The 6,277-nt window shown below is 39.3% G+C and overlaps 1 pseudogene; it reads left to right on the top strand.

Moving 5' to 3' along the window:
- Nucleotides 1–5,021: 5,021 nt before the first annotated feature.
- LOC102493196 (ATP synthase F(0) complex subunit C3, mitochondrial pseudogene) lies at nt 5,022–5,430 on the top strand (annotated as a pseudogene).
- Nucleotides 5,431–6,277: the final 847 nt, after the last annotated feature.

The following is a 6,277-nucleotide window of genomic DNA, read 5'->3' as shown; positions in this document are numbered from 1 at the left end:
GGAACAATACAGAAATCCTGACCGGGAATGTTTTGTCTAGTTGTTTTTCTTTGCAGGAACAAGTGGCCTAAATCTGGTTTTTGAAGGAATAGCAAGGATATTTCAGGCAAGAGAAATACAGTACCAGGGTATGTGGCTGTTCATGGATACAGAGGTTAAGGATATAGAGGCTAATTTTACCATGGCATCGATTTTTACTTGGTACAGATGCATCCTAGTCACTTGTAAAGAGATACCTGAGAAGTGGGACAAAGTGACAAAGCCTTACTATGAGCTACAAGATGTAGTTTGTGTCATGATAAAGAATAATTTTGCCATCTGACATCTCAGTAATCTGCCCTACTTCAACCATGCACCCTAGACCTTGTTTATTTTTAAAACATATTAATTCTTCCATAATCTCTTAATTCCTTGTGTCACACTTTAAGTGTGATGTGATTTTACTATGCTGGAATATAACCTAACACAGGAAAAAAAAAAAAGGAGGATAAGACTTTCTCAAAAAAACAAAACCACAAGACTTGCATAACAAAAAAAATGCTAAAGGGAACCAGCAGTTAACATAATGGCTATATCGCTGGACTACCTGGTGGCTTAGAACTCAGGCCGGGCGCATGTGTGTGCGTGCCCAAGATTCCAAGAGGAGAATGGAGGAGAAGGGATTGCAGCGTGACCATCCCCCCTGGAGGGTGATTTCTCGCTTTCTGTCTCTCTGTCTCTCTCTGTATGTCTGGCGAGCGCACACGCCCTATAGCGAAAACCTCTCAAAAAAAAAAAAAAGAAAAAAAAATGCTAAAGAAAGTTTTTCAAGCTAAAGAAAGAGAGAGCTAGGGCCAATCCATGGCATGGTAGTTAAGGCAGATGGATCCTGCATGGCCAACTATACAGTTCAAGTCCCAGATCCAGAGCCTTGGAAACACATCAGACACATGTGTGTGTGTGTGTGTGCCCAAAATCCCAAGAGGGAAAAATGGAGGAGAAAGAATTGTTGTATGGCCATTACCCTAGGGGGTACATTCTCACTTTCTCTTTCTCTCCCTCTAATGAGCACACACACACCCTGGCAAAATATTTTTTTTTAAATAAAAAAGGGTTAAAAAAAAAAAAAAGAGGACACTAATTAGCAACACAGAAACATACAAAAGTATAAAATTCAATGGTAAAAATAAATACATTGTCAAATCCAAAACACTCTAATATTGCTATGGCAGTAGGTAAATAATATATCACTAGTACAAAGATCAAAAGGAAAAACTGTTTAAAAGGAAAATGAAAGCTAGGCTAGCAGGAGGCATGGTGGTTAAGGGTGCTAGACTCCCACATGGCTGACTGCAGTTTGAATCTCGGACCTGGCGGCTTCCTTTCCCACTCTTTTTCTCTCTCTCTCACTCTGTCCTTCTCTAGTCAAATTAAAATAAATAAATAAAGTTAAATTTTAAAAGAATTATTTAAAACAAAAACCTAAAGCTACAATAATTTGTTAAAGGTTGGATATTATAGAACAATGCAAGCTGTGACTTTAAAATCAGAGGGAGAAATACAGATGGAGAGTGTGTATTGTGATCAAAAGTAAGCTCTGATCAGTCTGAAATAATTTGTTTTAACTATAATATGTTTTATGTAAGCCTCAGGGCAACCACAAAGCAAAAGCATATAAAAATAAAAATAAAAATAAAAATATAAAAAGAAAAGAACCAAAACATACCTCTACAGAAAGTCATCAAACCACAAAGGAGAGAAAGAACAGAACAAAAATCCACAAAGCAACCACTAACAAAAACACAGGAGTATGTCTAAATCCTATGAATAATAACCTTGAATGTGAATGTTTTCCTTTTTTCTTTTTAAATCTTTTTTTTTTTTTTTTGAGAGGTTTTTGCTATAGGGCGTGTGCACTCGCCAGAAAGACAGAGAGAGACAGAGAGACAGAAAGCGAGAAATCATCCCCCAGGGGGGTGGCCACGCTGCAATCCCTTCTCTTCCATTCTCCTCTCGGGATCTTGGGCATGCACACATATGCGCCTGGTGTGAGTTTAAGCCGCTGGGTCTGGGACTCGAACCACGGTCGACTACGTGGGAGTCCAGCAACAAAGCCATTACACTAACTGCTGGTCCCAAATGTGAATGTTTTCTATAGGCCAATAACAAACAAGCTGAAAATGAAATTAAGAAAGCGACCATATTTACAATAGCAACAAAAAATTTAAAAATAAAAACCAAAAGAAACTAGGAAAATATTTAACCAGGGGAGCCAGCAGATGGCATAGTGTTTACATTGTTGGATTCCCACATGGTGACTATGATTCAAGTCCCAAACCTGGTGACTTGAAAAAAATCACACTAGAGCCATTTAAATCTGAGAAGCCACTTAAATCTGAGGTGTGTTCTGAAATCCTTTGGCTTCTGCTTGGTTCAGGGACCAAGGCAACTGAATCTCTGCCCTAAACCCATCTTCCAAACCCTCAAAACTCAGACAGGTAGGGCAACCTCTGTCCTCTCTCTGTCTCCTTTTCTCTCTTTAAATTCTTTTCTTTTTAATTTTTAAAATACTTCTCACCTCTGACCTCTCCTTTCTCTTGCTAATTTCAGAAGCCACATTGCAAAACACAATAGAGGAAAGAAATAGTCACAGGAGTACTTTCCAGTAAAGTGAAGCACATGATCTTAAAGTTGCGGAAACCTTCTTGAACCAATTAGCCAAAAGTGAATACACCACCAAATGACTAAAAGTCAGAGAGGAAAGACTGCAGAGTGAGAAGCAGAGAGGAGTACAGAGCTGCAGGGAGAGCATAGCTCATCGCCTCCCACATGCCTCTAAACTCCCGGTTGTAACCCCACAACTCAGCCCAGGTGCACCTGTTCCCTAGAAACTGTGAGGCCTTTGTAATATTCAGTTCCAAAGTCAAAAGCAGAAGTTACTTGGTGAGCATCAGGAAAACAGAACTGCAAAGAGATTGCAGATCACCTCCTCCTGCACACCTCTGAAGGCTCGGAATTAACTCCAAGAAACTAGAAAGAAACATATAAACCATCAGATGACCAGAATCCACTGCAGAAGCACAAGAAATATGAGTGTGGACAGAAGTCTGACTACTTTTCCTATTTTTCCAAATTCTTTTCAAAAGGGGACTGGGGAAGTCATGCTCACAAACATTAACTGACCATTTACTTTCTATTAACAGGATTCTTCCTACCTCCTGTCCCTGGCATAGTATCTTTGAGATGTATATTTCAACCAATTAGTGTATTCTTTTGCTTATTTCTTCCCAAGCCATGGTACTTCCCTTTCCTTAAGATGCAGATTAAGCCTTTTTTTTAACTAATCTCTTCCCAAGACAGGGATCTTCCCTTCCAATCACCGACCTAAGAATTTGTGGAGCCCACCTATAACCTCCAAGCCCCCCCCCCTTCTACATGTCCCGCCTTTTTGGGCCTGACCAATGGGAAATCTTTTAATCAAATGTTGTCTGTCTATCTCAAAAAGCAAATAAAAGGAACCTCTGTACATGATCACCCGAAGAAAAGGCATGTATGCTTCTTCTCCGGGCCTAGGTCACTCACAGTTGGCTTGGAAATAAACCGCATTAATTATTAATTATTAATTTTACAGTTGGTTATATTTTTTTTTCCGTCAACAAGAGAAACCAAGAAAACATCTCCCCCCCCCCCAAGGAGAAAGAACAACCCTTCATGTTGGTGTCTGCCTTCGGGCTTGGTTCTATTTAAGGAGGAAGTGGAAAGAATAAGACAAAGAGAGATAGTGGAAGTGGACACAGGCAGCCCGAGGCTAGGTAGCCCAAGCACTTGTGCCACCCAGACAAACTGGGTGTCTTTATTTATAGTGCAAGGCAACACTACATATGTGTTTATTTTATGGCATTCCATAGATTCATTGCCAGGTTACAGACAATAAGTAGTAGTTAACAAATCTATAAGAACTTAGACATACTAAACCAGGTGTATCTGGGTGTATCCCCTGACGATAATCATATCATGGAGAAATCCCATTAAACTTTTTTTCTAATGGAGAGAAGCCTAGCTGCAGGTGTGGGGAAAATACATAAACTAAAGAATCTCGCCATAAGGTGGGCACCATCACACCCGGAGAAGTCTAAAGAATCTCACAGAGGCAGAGCAGGGATTGAACTTCGCTAATTGGGGTCAGGATGTTTCCTGAATTCCATCAGATGTTTTTGTTGGAACACTCCTAGCAATTTCCACCCTTTGCTCTGCCTGCAGCGAGGGTCAAGTTGCAAGGTTCTGCCATAACCCAAAGGGACAAGTGGTGTTTGCTCAGAGCATATCCCCACACCTCCAGGGTCTCTCTCCAAATGTGTCCCTACACTTTCATCATCCACAGACAGTACAATGGAATTCATGGAAATGTCTGATAAAGAATTCATAATATTCATAGTGACAAAACTAAAAGAGATGCAAGATGAAAGACAATGAACTCCAGAAAGTGCAAGAGAAAAGAGACAAGTTCCAGGAGGTGAGGAAGTTCTTTGATAATTTGAAAGAAGAAATACACACCATAAAAAAAATAATAATCAAATGGAGCTGTTAGAGATGAAAGCTGTAATACAGGAAATCAAAACCTTCCTCAGAAGTATTAAAAGCAGATCAGACCATGCAAAAGATCAAATATTGAATGTTGAAGACAAAACCTCTGTCCTAGAAAAAAAAATACCAAAAAGACAGAAAATAATAAAAAAAAAATGAGCATAATATACAAGAAATACTAGATACCATTAAGCACCCAATTATCTGGATTTCTATTCCATGAAATCCTAGAAGAAATTTTCCAAACCTAGAGAGGTATTCAGATATCCAGATCCAAGAAATACAAAGGACTCCTAATAGAATCAACCCAAGGAGCCCCACTGATTGGACCTCTGCCGCCTTAGCTGCCGCTGCCAACTCCTGAGAACTATCTTTGCCTCCGCAGAGAGGAAGCGAGAGAGGAGCCCGCGACGCTTGTCATCCAAGTCCTCCAGCCCCACCGCCCAGACATGTGTAAGATGTTTGCCTGCGCCAAGCTCGCCGGCTCCCTGGTTCTGATCCGAGCTGAATCCAGAGTTGTATACAGAACAATTTCTGCATCAGTGTTATCTCGACCTGATGGCTCTACGGTATTTAATGGGGCCCAGAATGGTGCATCTCAGCTAATCCAGAGGGAATTTTAGAACAGTGCAATCAGCAGAGACATTGATATTGCAGCCAAATTTATTGGTGCCGGTGCTGCAATAGTAGGAGTTGCTGGTTCTGGTGCTGGTATTGGAACAGCCTTTGGCAGCCTTATCATTGGTTATGCCAGAAATCCTTCGCTGAAGCAGCAACTGTTCTCCTCTGCTATCCTGGGATTTGCCTTGTCTGAAGCTATGGGTCTCTTGTTTAATGGTTGCTTTCTTGATTTTGTTTGCCATGTAACAGAAATTACTACCTGAAATATTGGCATTCATATTAATTAAGGATGTAATTCTGTGTATCTTACTGTGGCCCCAAAAGCTAGTGATGTCATGGAAATGTACATTATTTCTAAAGTCATTTCATTAACGTTAAAAACTAAAAAAAAAAAAAAGAAAAAAAAGAAAAAAGAAAGAAAGAAAGAAAAGAAAAGAAAGACAGAAAGAAAGAATCAACCCAAGAAAATCTTCTTTAAGGCACATCATAGCCAATTGGCAAAACCCACAGAGACCAGATACTAAAATTGGCAAGAGACAAATGTCAGATTACATACAAAGGTTATCCCATAAGGCTAACATCAGACACCTTTCATCAGAAACAATGTGAGCAAGGAAAGAATGGGAAAATATATTCAAAGTATTAAATGAAAAACAATTTCAACCAAAAATACTATACCCAACAAAATTATCCATCATATGGGGAGAAAAAATAAAATTCTTAGATAGTTTGAAAGAATTTATCAACACCAGACCAGCTCTTCAAGAAGTTCTGAAGGGAGTGCTTTACCAGGAAAATTAAAGACACACAGACAGAAATAAGAGAACAAAAGGCAACCAAGAAAATTACCAACTTAACATCAGGGACAAGTCCAGAAATATCAGTAATAATGTTGAATATTAACTTCCAGGATTTAAACAGAAAGATTAGACACCGTAACCTGCAAATTCAACAGAAGAGAGATTAACTACATGGGACTGAACTAGTGAAATAGAATTTTATGATTTTTGACTAAAACATCACTGATTTTCTTGCTATGCTTTGTTTTCCAGATTTAAGGATATTGATTTCTTTTGAGCTGTTGATAGGTTCA

The sequence above is a fragment of the Tupaia chinensis genome, unplaced genomic scaffold (genome assembly GCF_000334495.1).
Source record: "Tupaia chinensis unplaced genomic scaffold, TupChi_1.0 Scaffold000111_1, whole genome shotgun sequence".
Taxonomy (NCBI): Eukaryota; Metazoa; Chordata; class Mammalia; order Scandentia; family Tupaiidae; genus Tupaia; species Tupaia belangeri.
This window is presented reverse-complemented; position numbering and strand designations above follow the sequence as displayed.